The sequence below is a fragment of the Salvia hispanica genome, chromosome 6 (assembly GCF_029641045.1).
Source record: "Salvia hispanica isolate PSC_SH4W2 chromosome 6, Shi_PSC_v1, whole genome shotgun sequence".
NCBI lineage: Eukaryota > Viridiplantae > Streptophyta > Magnoliopsida > Lamiales > Lamiaceae > Salvia > Salvia hispanica.
The window spans coordinates 36263017-36279650 of NC_142697.1; the positions used below are offsets into that span (position 1 = coordinate 36263017).

Sequence of the window (16634 nt, forward strand, 5' to 3'; positions counted from 1 at the left end):
TTACTTAGTACATGAAATATGTGTGTTTCATATGATTCTTCAAGTAGTGGAATAGTAGATAATTGAGTGTGGAAGTCGCCTAAAAGATTGTTGATGATGACTTAAATCTATAAGAAATTCCATGTGAAGAGAGAGAAGAAAGAAGTTGAAAAGCTTTGTTACACATGCAAGAAGTGGTCTACTTGTGCCTTTTGGAGTGAACTTCTTTATGCAAATTGCTTCTTGAGTAAAATCTCCAGCTATCATATATAGGAGTATAATGAATTTTGATGTTGGGTGGTTATGCCAAGTATAATGCGTTTGTGCATTGACGAATCAGTCCAGGTACTCGATTTCACTTTTTAATATCTCACCATTGGTTCCCCCACATCTACTCAATTGAAATTCTTAAGTTTTTGTTTAGTTTACCAATTATTAACTACAACTAAATATCCTACTATTAGGCAAGACTATTAACTTTTGATTAGTTAATAATCGAACACTGTGAGAGTCTTTCCATAGTTAGGATAATTTTTAGTGATAAATGATTATTATAATAACTTTTTTACAGTGAACATTATTAGAATATCTACTGCTATAAATTATACTATAGCAAATTGTTGATTGGATCTACGTCACATCACCAATTGTCTATTTTATCTTAAATTTGTATTTTTACTATGAAAGATGCAATGATATCAAAAATGATTATTTTCAATCAAACTTTTAAGACTACTGTTGCATTCATCGTCGAAAGAAATTCGTGTGGATATCTTGCAAGATCGAATTCCGAAGAGAGTTATGATTGATAAATGAAGACTGCATGCAGTCGAGCAACATCAGCCGATCATCACGAAGCGGGATCAGTTGGTTTGCGCATGATCAGTTGGGGTTGGCGTGAAGCCCAACTTTTTTCCCATTTAAGATATAGTACTACCTTGGTATGATTCGATTCATATCATATCTTATCATCCTCCACACTGTAAATATGTATATTTTGACACCAAAAATATATGTTCAAGAATTTATACTTTGTCTAGATTAGAATTTGAACACATTTTGACACATTTAGATTAGAATTTTGTAGTATTACTAATTTATCTCAACCATAAACAACATTAGCAAAAGTGGTCGAGATGAAATCATTAATTTGAACCGCACGGCTAATTTAAATTGCTCAAACTAAAATAATTATAAGATAATTTATGAAAATAGTTTTTTAAGTGATATAACCATAATAACATTGTAAAGAGATACTCCCTCCGTTCCCGATTAAGAGTCAAATTTTTCTATTTCGGTCCGTCTCCAATTAAGAGTCACACTTAATTTTTACCATAAATAGTAAGTAGGTCACACATTCCACTAACTCAATTCACTCACATTTTATTATAAAACCAATATAAAAAAATGGATCACACACTCCACTAGCTTTTTTAACCAACTTTTCTTTACATTTCTTAAAACTCAGTGTCCGGTCAAAGTGTGACTCTTAATCGGGGACGGAGGAGTATTAGTTACAATACAGTAACAATTTCCCGTAAAAATTAGATTGGTTACAATCTAAATATCTAATCGAAGTCATAGTGATACACGAAATTATTCGATCCTAATATATTGTTAATAGATCTAATAATATTTCCATGATAATTCGATGGGTTACAATCTAAATAAAGTCAAGTGTGAGAGACGACCATGATATTAAAAAGTATTGTTGACCCTTATAACTTATTGCATTACATTACTTATTTAATAAGCTTTTTCTAGCGGCAAAGGTCGAAACGTATCATTCTTAGTGATTCAAGAAAATGTAAAAGAAGCCATCTTTCCAATAATGGTTGCTAAAAATAAAGTGAAATAGTGATGAAAACATACATGTGTGGCTACTATCAAAAGAAGAAGCCAAAAGATTCTTACATTATTGACATTGTGTTTGTAAGATTTTTGTGGACTCCAATATTGAAAATGTAAAAGAAGCCATCTTTCCAATCATGGTTGCTAAAAAATAAAGTGAAATAGTGATGAAAACATACATTATCGTTTTTCTCTCAATTACATCTAGCTCTATCTCTCCCTTTTATAATAATGCCTAAGATTTTTGAGAAGTTCATAATTGACATTGTTCTTTTATGTTTGGCAGAAGTTTTGTATCTTTATTCCTCGAATGGGTTGGAAGCAATTTCATCTTTTTCGATCAGACATTTATGTCATTATTGAGAAATGCAAGGTTTAGTTCATATACATCTCTATGAAATGAATTGGCTCCCCATCATATTTGCCTAGACATGGATAATATTAAGTGCAACACGATATTCCAAATGGATATCATTTAGATAGATAAATAATTTATTGTATAATTATATTTGATATTTATTCTCTTTTTATCATGGGGCTTTAGTTTACAAAATCCCTTCTGCACTGTACAAATTCGGGGGCTTCAGCCAAGCCTAAGTCTGATGACTCGATGACTTGGAATCTCAATCTTTGTTCAATGAGTATGTCGTTGTTAATGGTGAATCCAGAAATTTTGATTCGATTGCAAAGACTAAGAGCACTAAAATTTGACCATTCATGTTCATCTATTTCATTAATTGTGAATATTTTATATCGATAATTTGTGAATTATGAATACCTTATATAGTCGTAAGTTGTGAATGTCTTGTATAAATATAAATATCACAACTACTTATTAGAGTAATAATTAAATTATTCCTGACACAAAACAAAAAATATTTTAGCAAAGTTTCAACTTAAAAGAAAATAACAACTACACAAAAGATAAATATTTGGAAGTTTTATATATATAGAAATATAATAACTAACATAAATTATTTGGCAAAGATTTGATTTATTTTTTAAAATATTCATTTATATAATTATCATACAATCACAAATAAAAACAGAATTAAATAGAAAAGAAAAAAATGAAAAGTAATAGAAAATTACAAATGAACTGAGGTTGGGAGTTAAACTTGATTCTCTAGTTAAACATTACATGTACGTTGTCATTCCACCACTAAGGCTTTTAGTTAGAATTGAGTGTTAGCATTCGCGTCATGCACGGACTAAATAATTTTCGGCTAACGAATATAAATCATAAAAAAAAAAAATCATTATATATACTTTATAAAAAAAAAAAAAGAAATTCGATCCTCTAATCATAATCCAAAAAACAATTAATCTTCTTTGAGAAGTCACCCTTTCATTAGACCAATTTTTTTCCAAATAATATCACTTTTTTTTTGTCCAATTAAAGACTTTCCAGCCAAAAAGGATACTATGGTAATTTCTGGAAAGTTTCATAACAGCCCCATTATATACGTATAGATTTGTCTCAATATATATTTAACGAATTAGGAGAAATATTTGGTGGTACAATTATACACTCTGTTCTAACATTGGATCCACTACTATTTGGTGGTATTAAAGTTATTTAACAATCGAGATAAATGCATTGCTACTAATATGCTAGGAGCAACTACCATGGGGTAATATTCGTATCTAGCACTCCAAACAAAGGAACTTACTTTGGGTGTATATCTCTACCCTCTAGGGTTGCACAAGGACAATAGAAATAAAGGAACTTATTGAGGGTAAGGGTGAAATTATTGGTTACTAAATTGTTACATTACCAGCAAACCAAACACATGAAATATATTCCCATAATGAGTACCAAACGACTGTCCATGAAAAATGAATTGCAAATTGGAGTTCTCCCTTTTCTCAAGAAAACAAGTATGCCAATTCAAACACATCCTTATATATTACTCCTTTTGTCCCATAATAGAAGACACGCTTTGGTAATGGCACAGGATCTTAAGAAATACTCCATCTGTCCCATTAAAAATGAAACGTTTTCCTTTTTTGGTTGTCCCATTAAAAATGAAACGTTTCCTAAAATGGAAACAACTCTATCTCTACTTTTTCATCTCTCTTACTTTACTCTCTCTACATTTACTCACAAAACAACACTACATAAAATCTCGTGCCGATTCCCAAATGTTTCATTTTAAGTGGACGGATGGAGTATTATTTTGTGTGTTAAACTGAGAGAGAAAATAATATATTTATATTAGGGGAGTGATCAATTGCTAACTCATCATTTAATTGCTAACTATAACTAATTTAAGACCATAGGATTTTAGAAAACGTGTGGTCTACAATTTGCCACGTGTAATTTTCGTTTTTATTAATAAAATCAAAAAAGATAAAAAAAAACTCCAAATTAGAGTTTTGGATGAAAATGTCAATATAGTGTTTCGAAAATATCAACACAATGCTTTGAGAATGTCAACACAATGCTTTAAGAATGTTAACTCATTGCTTATATTGATATTCTACATGTATTATATTGACATATTTTATATATTATGTTGACATTTCTGCTTGTACGAAAAAATTAAAAAAATTCAAATTTTTTTTCAAATTTTGACGTCGGAACATATGCATGTAGGATATCGTTGGAATCCTTATGAAATTATCTTTAAATTGGTATATGTTATATAAATTTAAAGTTTTGGGATTTCTTTTAAAAATTAGTTACAACTAAACATGTAGTTAATTGACATTAATACCCCTATTGATAATTTTTGGAATTAATCATGTGGTCTTATTGACGTTTCTCGTTGATCGTATTGACATTTATGGATTAACGATCTAAGCCCTTAATTTGAATATCAAATGGTTATTATTTAGTTGTAGTTAGCAATTAAGTTATGAGTTAGCAATATAACATTCCCCATTTATATTAATGTGAGAGAGAACTTTAAAAATATATATATATATATATATATATATATATATATATACATATTTTATGGAACAAACTAAAAAATAAAGTGTGAATTCTAGTATGAGACGAAGGAGGAGTGCTAGCATTGTCCAAAATCTCACTAATTTCACCTCCAAGGTCGTCCCTCAATCTCAATACCTCTTCGATTTCACGCTCTCAATCGGTCCCCCATTCTTAATCTTCGTTCTGCCTAAATACCTCCTCCCCTCTACTAATAACTTGCCGCATCTGACAAATAAATGGTGGGCAAGGAAAGTCAACAAGGCAGAGTTAAAAAAAAAAAAAAAAAAAAAAAAAAAAACTAATCACCATATTGAGGGGTGTGATTCTGACCGTGATAGGTGCCAACGCGAATGGAGGCGAGCTCGAAGAGTTTGAAGAGCAACAGTAAGGGTCCGTTTGGTACACGGAATTGAATTGAATTGAATTGGAATTGGAATTGGAATTCTATGGAATTGAATTGGAAGGAATCGAATTGGAATTGAATTGGAATTCAATTCCAAATCCTTTGTTTGGAAAAATGAAATAATTGATATGGAATTGAATTTAAAAAATTGAATGTGAGTGTGTGTATGTGCAATGTGTGTGTGAATGTGTGTGTTGTGTACTGTGTGTGAGTGTGTGTGTGTTGTGTGTGTGAATGTGTGGGCTATGTGTTGTGTGTGTGTGTTTGAGGATGTGTGTAGTGTGTGTGTAAGAATGTGTGTTGTGTGTGTGTGCGCGCGTGTGTTTGAATCGTGCTGTGTGTGTGTGTGTGAATATGTGTGTTGTGTGTGCAGTGTGTGTAGTGTGTGTAGTGTGTGTGTGTGTGTGATTGTGTGTGTGCAATGTATGTAAGAATTATGCATTGTGTGTGTAATTTAATAAATATTTGGAATTCCACTACTTTGGTTATAGAATTCAAATTGTGGAATTGGAAGATTTGAAATTATATACTGAAAGGGAGCAAACCATATCCCACATCAGAGAATGAACAAGACTTGCAAGTGTATAAATGGGCTACCCCTATTCCATTAGTATGAGGCCTTTTGGGGAGTACCCCAAGAGCAAAACCGTGAGGGCTTTGCCCAAAGCGGATAATATCATACTAATGTGGAGTTCGGTTGTGCACCACCGAGACCCAACAGTGGTATCAGAGCCCTGGTTCAGGGCTGGGCCTCTGTGGCTCGGGGTTCGGTGGTTGCGCTTGCAAGTTCTCCGATGTGACGAGCTCGACCAAGACCTATGGTGACCTGTAACATGGGGTAGGCATGTGGTCTCTCGGAGAATGAACAAGACTTGCAAGTGTATAAATGTGCTACCCCTACTCCATTAGTATGAGGCCTTTTGGGGAGTACCTCAAGAGCAAAACCGTGAGGGCTTTGTCCAAAGCGGACAATATCATACTAATGTGGAGTTCGGGTGTGCACCACCGAGACCCAACATATACAATTCCAAATCCAAAAAATTTTATGATACCAAACACTAGATTTGGAATTGAAGGCTTTAATTCCAATTCCACACCTCCAGTTCCGTGTACCAAACACAGCCTAAATGAAAATGGAGGAGAATGGGAAGAATGAAGAAATGAATGCGCTGCTGGACCTAGAGGGTTATTACCGTATTCTTGAATAACGATTATAAAATTCTATTGCACATTTTTAGGCAATATTTAAGCATTTTAGAGGCGGGTCAACCTCCTTAACTTAGGCCTCTCAGTTTTATTAATTATCGAACCAAACATAAGAAAAGTCATAATTCACCCTCTAATTGCTCCTAAATACCAATTCAAACCCACCTCAAATGATTACGTCCACATAGGTGATTTGCGCTATTCACCTCAAATGAAACTTAAAAGAGAAATCATCTTCAATTTCCTCAAATTTGAGGTTATTTAGTACTCCCTTCGTCTCAAGTAAGTTAAGTCGTATTCCTTTTGGATGTCCTGATTAAGTGAAGTTATTTTCTTTTTTGATAAAAAGCAAAATATTTAATCACTCTTACTTTATTCTATCACTTATGTTACTCTCTTTTGATCTCTCATACTTTATTCCCCTTTCATACTCTCAATACATTTTCTTAATCTCTTAATCTCTATGTCCAAAAGTTTTGCTCCAATTTAGTTGGGAGTAAAGGGCTAGCATTAAAGAAGGATTAAGTTGTTCATTGTGGTCCTGTTCATTACCGGACTTTATCTCGTTTCTTTGTTTGATTATTGTTCCCCTTTCGACGAGAGTTGTTTTGCTTTGGAACATGTAATAGAGTACCATAGTTAATTTCTTATGTTTTTTTTATACAAAAGAAATGCTCAAGCTAAAGGTGCAGCGAGCAAAAAGTCGTTAACAAACCAACGAACATGAAACAACAAAAGACACAACCAAAACCTATGCAAAATCCCCAGCTACCTACCACTTAAAAAAAAACACCAAGCTAAGCAAAGAAACACTACAAGCCAGCAACGGCCCAACCCCGGGTCATCCCTCAAGAAAAAGCCATACCACAGGCCCAACCAACAACAAGACACCAACAACAAAAAAGTGGCACCAGAGGAAAATAGAAAAAGAGAATAAAACGGCAAAACCACAAAAGAGTATAGCAGAACTCAAATGCCTTCGGACATCTACTTCATCCAGCATCTTACATCATTTAAGTTGTGTAGGGAAATCTAGAGCACCAATCCCTCACCCATGTGCCATTTATGTATTTGCACTATAGTATGATTAATTCATTGAGTTTAAACTGGTGTGCTTTTTTATCTATAGTTGTAAAGGAGAAACGAGATTGATTGTACGTTGATCTAAAAGAGAAACATCCACTTCATATACTACATTATTATTGATATAGTTTTAAATAAGTTACATTATTGAAAATTTAATACAATACGTTACAAAATGAAATAGACACTTTTGAGCTATGTTCAGATAAAAACCTCTACAATTACGTATTCATGATTTCATTTTTTTATCACTTTTTATGTTATTTATTCATAATAAATTTGTAGATATATTATATGAAATTCTAAATTTTAGTTTTAAAACTCTCCTCTCATTGAACACATATGTATTCTTTAATTTATTAATTTATTGTGTATATTTAAATTTATTCAGCTATGTAACTATATTGCTCCCTCCGTCTATCATTTAGAGTCATATATTTGATTCGATACGGATTTTACGAAATTTATTGACTTTGTGAAGAAAAATAGTAAAATAAGTTAGTAGAATATGACCTCACTTTTATACGTTGAATGTGAGTGTAATATTTACTTGAATGGTGGGGTTCACTTATCTAAAATGTAAAAAAAAATAAAAATGAAATATTAAATCGTTGACATCCTTAAATGGCAAAATAAGACATTTTTTCACGTACAGAGGGAGTATATAATAGTAGTAAATTTTATTTAAAAGCTCTAATTTTTTTAAAATATATTTTTAATACATTTGTTTATCATATTTATAGCAGGTGAAAATAAATTATTACATATAATTCTTAGATGCTAATAAAATACTCCCTTCGCCTTAATGACACACTTTCCTTTTTAGTTTGTACCAACCAAGATGACACGTTTCTATGTTTGGTAACTTTCTCTCTCCAATTAATACATATAACCACTTACACCCGACTCTTTATCTCTCCAATTAATCATATTAACCAACAACTCTGAAAATCCCGTGCCGACTAAGAAATGTGTCATCTTAGCCGGGACGGAAAGAGTAGTTGTTATGGCGACACCGTTTTTTTTTTGCGACATTATCGATTCTTTTGACGCTAACATCACTTTTAATTATAGCCCAAATACGTATATGTAGTTTCTTTTGATCATCTTTTAATTATTTTCTCATTGTCTGAAAGGTTCGAAAGAGAGACTCTAACTCGATGTGTGTGTAAGCTCCAACTGGCTAGGAGGGTACCTAGATCTAGTTGTGTTGTTATTTATAGCCTGTGTCTATCTTCCCTATCAAAAACCTTAACTCACTTCTACTGGCTAGTATAACAGAGTAAATGATCAATCCCATAGAGATGGATGTACTGAAATGTGAAAGGAAAAAAGTAAAAAGGAACAGAAGTGGTCCCAGAATCAGGCTGAGATGTTGTCTTCTTCACCAAGCAACGAAAAATGACCAAAAAATCAAACCTCCATGGATGAATGCTCGGAATCAAACGCAAAAAATTCAGATCAAACCAAAACCCAAAACACTAAATCTAGATCTAGACGAGAAATTAAACTATGCAACTAAATTAGGCAGAAATAAATCAGCAGACGTGCACACAGATCAACATGCAAGGTGGCGGAAAACTCAGATCTATGCATTTTTAGAAGAAACGCCCGATTAAAACTTTGAGAAACTTGAATAAACAGATCTAACTTAACTAGGCATATTTGAGCTAGAAAACAACAGTAAACAACGTGAAATCACTAGATCTATCTAACTAGGCAAACGAAAGTCAAGATGGAACACACATAAACCACAAAAACTTCATTTCATTCAAGATTATCAAACCAAAAGATTTTCAAACTAAGCAGCTACTAGAATCCAAGTCAAATGCAAGTAAAAACAAGTACTTAAACTAAGAAAGCATAATATAAAGCAATTAAAGATTGTCTGGGGTTGGTGAAACTTCCGGAACTACAGCGACAAACTAGCTTAAACGGACGGTAGACTCCTTCTCCCGACAGGTGGCCGGAAGCTTAAGTGAAAGCTAGCTAACTAAGTTATCTAAGAGAGTGCAGTAAAGATAATCTAGAAAATGGTCTAAGCATGGACATGTTTCTTCAATGTTGATCTTCTATTTATTGAACGGCCTATCCAATTCCTAGGGTTGTTCCTTCTCTTGAAATGATGATTCTGCCCCTTCTAGATAGATGATCATTTATAGCAATCCACTCATTCTCATCCTCAAGCTTCATGGTGTGCATTATGATCAGTATAGCACCATTTTTGCGTTCCTTTCACCTGAATTTCTTCCGACCCTTTCCTCCTAACATCCTGCACACTTTAGCAACTATTTTTACAGATATTATCCATTTAAGCATGTTATCCTGACATGTAACCAAGGCCTAGAACGAGATTTATTATTGTCCATCTGTCTCGGGCCCCTATTGCTTATGTCACGGGCTTCTGACGAAAACGGTACCAAAAAATGCTTCATAAATATAAACAATAATTTGACCCTTCCAACATTATCATTTTGGCTTGTCCACTAATCATCACAGTATTATATAAGAGCATTAGTTAGATGGCCTATCTTCTGAGGCCATCATAGGCCCGGAGATTGGCCGCCATTGCGGAGAATGGGTTGATGAAAGGCCCTCGCTCGCCTCCCCCAAATGGTCGCTGGGTCGGCCATGGCCGATGGAAAGGGGCCATGATCGGCCCATCATTGTGGCGATATGGCCGATTATCGGAATTTATAATATTCTTTTAATATTTTTTAAACCCTCAATATATACCTCCATACCCCATTATTTACATTCATCCCTTCATTTTCACCTTATATTTATAATTTATTTTGGTTTTGAATTTATTTTTTAACTATTTTATCTTATTTTATTTTATACCAACAATTAAAAATATAATATAGAAATAATGCTTAATGTGAAAATGAGATAATTATGTGATAGACCATTCCATTACAGGAAAATAGGCCATGGAATAAAATACTGACATGGTAGGAAGAAATATAGATATGCTCCTGAGATAGGTTATTCATCGTGAATGCTCTAACTTTTTATAGAAACTAGGCAATCATGAATTTGTTTGAATCACAATAAAATTAGATTTAATTGATTGTATTCTTATAAAATATAATTTAAACCTAGAGCTTACATAAAATTTAAAATGTCGAATTATTTTGGGGGAGAAACAGTAGTCTCCATAGCTAATTTGATACTATATCGTAATAAAAAAAATAATTTAAAATGAGACGGTTGCATAAAATTTAGAGTGTTTTGAGTTATTTTATAGAAGAAACATTGGTCTCCACATAGCTAATTTAAAATAATATTAAAATTAAAACACATCACTCAGTTATAAATATTTTTTATTTTTTTGGAAATGGGCTTCTTAAATTTGTATGGGGCCACGGCCCTATTTGTGTGCGATAAATGCCGAAACCCTAACCCCCAATTCAATTGTGCCGCCATGACCACCAGATTGAAGAAGAACCGCAAGAAGCGCGGCCATGTGAGCGCTGGCCATGGTAGAATCGGCAAGCACAGGAAGCATCCCGGAGGTCGCGGAAACGCGGGAGGAATGCATCACCACCGCATCCTCTTCGACAAATACCATCCTGGCTACTTCGGCAAGGTTGGTATGCGCTACTTCCATCGCCTGCGCAACAAGTTCCACTGCCCCACCGTCAACATCGACCGCCTCTGGTCGCTGGTGCCGCAAGAGCTCAAGGACAAGGCGTCCAAGGACAACGCGCCTCTCATCGACGTCACGCAGTTCGGCTACTTCAAGGTCCTCGGCAAGGGATTGCTTCCGGAGGGGAAGCCGGTCCTTCTCAAGGCCAAGCTCGTCTCCAAGAACGCCGAGAAGAAGATCAAGGAAGCTGGCGGCGCCGTCGTGCTCACTGCTTGAACTAGGGTTTTGTTTTTTAATTTTGCTTTTGAATGAATTTTGAGATATTTCAGACTTCTTCTATGAATGAGCTGATATTTTTCACTTCCATGCTGATTAGAATAACATGATGCCATGCTTGAAATTTGTTAAGTCGATTTCATAAAATGTATATTTGATTTGTGGTTTGATTTACAAAGATTGAAACTTGGATGAACCCTTACTATCTCTTCACTATAAATCCTTGGATGTAGTTAATTATTGTTTATTGTGTTTATGACATGTTTACATGTTTAATTTTTTTCAACACCAGCCAACCAGCCTTGTTAGAAGCATGGTATTGAGAATTTTAAGGTCCTTTGCATTTCTCAAATAGATTTAGTGTATGGATATTTAGTGTATTAACTAGATAGATTTAGTTAATGGATATTTAGTGTATTAAGTTTGAGAGAATAGAGTAATTGGATATTTAGTGTATTAAGTAGATAGATTAAAAAAGTAAGAGGGAGAAAAAGATAAAGGGAAAAGAGTAGAAAATGAATAGAGCAGAGAATAAAAATAAGAGAAAGTAAATGGATATTTAGTGTGTTAAGTAGATAGATATAATTATATAAAACTAAGAGTGAGAAAAAAGTTGAGTGTGTTAAGTAGATAGATATAATTATATAAAACTAAGAGTGAGGAAAAAGTTGAAAAAATAGAGTTGAAAGTGAATGAAGCAGAGAGGATCAAGTGAGAGTGAGTAAAGTAAGAGTAACAAAAAATGTTACTCCCTTCATCCCACAAAAGATGTCACACTTGTGGGAGGTCACGAGATTTTAAGAGGTTTTGTTTTGTGTGTTAAATGGAAAGAGAAAATATAATTTTTATATTCCTGTGAGAGAAAATTGTTTTCAAAAAGGAAAATGTGACATCTTTTGTGTGACAAACTAAAAAGGAAAGTGTGACATCTTTTGTGGGGTACCATTATATACTCCCCTAGTTCCATGGTAATGGAGATGTTTCTTTTCGGCGCGGATATTAAGAAAAATTGTGTTAGGTGAGTTAAGTGAAAGGGAGAGTAAAGTGGAAAATGAAAAAGGTAGAGAGATGAAGAGGAAATAAATAAAGTAAGAGAGAGTAAAGTATGTGTGGAAAAATGTGTTTAACTTTTACTAAAAAAGAAAATGACTCTATTACTGTGGTGAAACGTACAAAAATGACAAAATGACTTTATTACTATGGAACGAAGGGAGTATGAAAATGACTCAATTAAGAATAAATTTTTCCAAATAGAAAAATGACTCCACTATGAGAGAATGCAAGGAATGGAAATTGTGGGAGAATCGATCACCTCTTCCAGAATTGCATGAAATTCATTTCTGATGAAAGAACTTAGGGTCCATTCGGTATACGAAATTGGAATTGAATTTGAATTCAATTCTAAATCCTATATTTGGTATAATTAAAGAATTGGTATGGAATTGTATTATAATTTCAAATCCCATGTTTGATAACTCAATACAAAAGATTTGGAATTGAATTGGAATTCAAATTAAAATTCAAAATTTTAAAAATACCTATCCTTTAATAAATATTAAATTTTACTCTTTTGTCATGTTATAAAATTAAAAAAAAAATCATACTATAATTATATCACAAAAGCAAATCCTATATAATATTATAAAATAATTAAGCAATGATAATTAATTTTTATTATCAACATACAAAAGAAATATATATATATATATATATATATATGGAAAAACTGATTAATATCCCTAACCAAATCATTCGATATGCAAACTTGGACATGAAATTGGTGAATGAGTGACAATCTTCGCACAACCTCAGATTCTTTTGCTAATCCTTATGGCCTCTCCCAATGTTTTAACAACCGGACCGACAAGCGAACCGACAAATCTACTGGTTCATGGTTCAACTGGTCGGACCGGTTCAACCACTGGTCGGACTAGAATACTGTAGCAAATATATAATTAAATATATATTATACAAATATATCAAAATTTATATGTATAATATGTTTCTATTGATGTTAGACATTTAACTCCAATATTTATTGTAGTAATAAATTCCATGATTTATTGAATCCATAATATATTGAATCCGATAGTGTATGAGATATATTTTGGATTTTAGCAGTTTCTATGTAAAATGAGAATTCTCAATCAGTGGTAATGTAATGATGAATTTGAACAATGTTTGTCATTAATATTTGTTGATTGTTTTAGATTTTGTAATATTTTTAATGTGGTGCAGTTGTTTCGTTTTATGTATTTATATTTTTGTATGGATTGAATGTTATCAATATTTACATTTAATTTTTATATTTTGAACAAGTGGATGAATAGTAGTATACTTTACTTACAACAATTCTAAAGTAATTTCAAGGAGTTAATGTTTTATTATATTTCATATTGTACTTACAACATGATATTTATTTTTAACTATATAAAAATAGTAACTAATACAAGAAAGTAATGTTATAATAGTCAAATAAGGTATGGTGTATAATAATAATATCAACTAAAGAAAATATAAAAATAATAGTGTGTGATAGTAATAAATTGAAAAGCTTTAGTTTACTTCATTGTGTCAGTTCTACGAAATCCCATGTATTTTTACAATGAATGTCACCACAGTTGTAATTATTATTGTATTTGGATACTTGATTCTCCAAATTATTTATGATTTTTTTATTTTTCTTATTAAATTTTAAAGTGTAACATATAAATTTGAAGTTATATACGAGGATTAGTAAATTTGAATAATGTTGTCATATGATATTACTAAATTCCAGTTGTTGTTAGTAGTAATAAATATTGTTATTATTATTGAGAGAGAATGTTGTACAAATAAATTTGAAGCCATATATTATTAGAAAATAGACAGTGTTCTACTTAATTAACTATAGTTTTTATTGTAAAGAGAGTTCTACTTTTCTTATGTTAGTTTTTGCCAATATGATTTCATTTTTCATTAATTAAAAATTAGATATAGAATAAATGTGTAACTGTATTTGCTTTTAATAATATCTCTATTTTATTACTTCTTTCGTTTCGCCGTAGTTGAGTCATTTCCATATATAGTAACTTTTTCTCTTTCTTACTTTACTCTCTCTTACTTTATTCTATCTACTTTATTCACTTTATACTTTATTCTCTTTGCCTTTTCATCTCTCTTACTTTTTTTTATCTATTTATTTAACACATCCAACATTCATTTCTAAAACCTCGTGCCCAAAAGTTTTGCCTCAACTATGGTGAAACAGAGAGAGTACCATTTGTTAAATATTTCTATATCACTATGCTATTACGAGCCAAAAAGCAATTGTGCAAGTAACATGGGCCGGTGGGAGTATATGTTAGTAGATGTTTATATTTGAAATTAATACTATATGTTTTTTATAATTGCATCATATATATAATCAAAATAGATATAATTTATGAGTTTATGCAAGATAAACTTTTTGTACTAATATGAAATAAAAGTGATGATATTTTGTAAGAGTTATGTATTTACTCTATTTTTTCCACTATTATGTATTTAGTTTAACATAATTCATGATATATATATGTAATTAAAGGGGCATGTTAGGGTGCCACCACCCCTTAAAATAACACCATACCACTATTTCTAGCCAATCATTTGTACACGTGGATGAATAATAAGTTGCCACATGGCAAAAAAAAAACAATTGAAAAACTTGACCAGCAATTTGTTGCTCTTTATACAATAATTTTTCTTGTCCAACAATATCCAACACGTTATACAACAATCTATAGATTGCTGTGTAGTGTTTGTATTATTGTTGTGTAACGTTTATAATATTGCTGTATATATGGTGTCACGGTGTCACATTAAGAAGTGTTGTCATTTTAACACAAACTTGTAATTAAATGTTTATGTTTGTAATAAATAGCGTGTTGTCGATAATTGCATCATAAATATAATTAAAAATAGATGCTAAATCATGAGTACACACTAGATATTAGAGTACTTAAAACATAACAATTAAAAATACATATTGTTTATTTCACAAAGCAGTGATTTTAAAATTGACTTACCTGATCAGAAATTACTCAAAACATTCTTTGATGTCACTTTTCATCACTGCGTAAGATATAATGCAAGATTGTTTTTTTATTTATCAATCAAAGAAATATTGATGTATTGAGTTAAAACATAAAATATGGACTAATTATGATTTACCTCCAGTAACTTTGAATTTGAGGGTAGGGTTGCTCCTTATCAACTGAAAATTCAATTGCATTCTAGCACGGAACGAGTTCTCATTGTAGAAATTTTTCCATCCTTTGGAGACTATCACCCTATCTTTAGCCTTCTTCAAAGTTGTTTGCCATGTTTTCTTTTGGAATTCAAAGATTGTGACTTCAACATCTTTGTCTATCACATATTCCCTCCAGAATTGGATTGGTATGTGCTATAATGTTAATTACATTAATTTATCAATTTCAGTTGTTCAGTTTATAAAAGTAAATAAACACAATGATTATAAAATATATTTATTAAATAGAAATATTAGTTCTTACCAATACTCTGTAATTTGATGTTGTCAAGATCGATTTGAAAGAAGGTGAAGCAATAGGTTGTGAAGATGATGATGTGTCGATTTCAATGATAGCTCCTTCTATAAAGGATTGATTAAAACATGGAGCATTAAAATTTATTGACAAAGCTGAATTTATTGTATTTACTTACCCTAGTCTGGTTGGTATTCTTTACCACATGCGTAGTACCATCATATATGTCCACGTAGAACATATTGGGTGAAATCAACTACAAACTCAAGAAATCTCCGTGTATTTCAAGTGGTTATCCTTGTGGAACTTTTTCCATCCATCGTCCAAGCACATTCTTCCGCTTGGAAGTATTCCGAGTTTTGTTGTCCAGAATTAATGAAACTGTTTTCAAGTTCACATGTTGGGCCTAGCTCACTTTGATAGTTTGCTTGAAATTTTTCTGGGAAGATTTGTTTTATTTAACATAAATATAATTATTTTTTTGAATCTAGATGATACAAAGAATGTTATTTAAAAAAAACAAAAGTATTAAATAAATTTCAATACATACTAGCTTTGATTGTTCTTTGGATGTAATTACTGTAAAGAACAGTGCAATTCTATCTTCCAAGTATCTCTCCTCTGGTTGCATAGACATTTTTTAACAAATTGAACGTTTGAGATTGACAAAAAGAATGATTGAAGATGGAAATGGTTTTAGATAAGAGAGAAAATTTACAGGAGTAATTGTGGAAGATGGAAATGGTTGTTGTGGAAGATGGAAATGGTTGCTGCCTTTAT

The 16634-nt window shown here is 32.0% G+C and overlaps 1 pseudogene; it reads left to right on the forward strand.

Annotated features, from left to right (window-relative positions):
* The first annotated feature begins 10854 nt into the window (after positions 1 to 10854).
* Positions 10855 to 11527, forward strand: LOC125203970 (large ribosomal subunit protein uL15x pseudogene; annotated as a pseudogene).
* The last annotated feature ends 5107 nt before the right edge of the window (positions 11528 to 16634 follow it).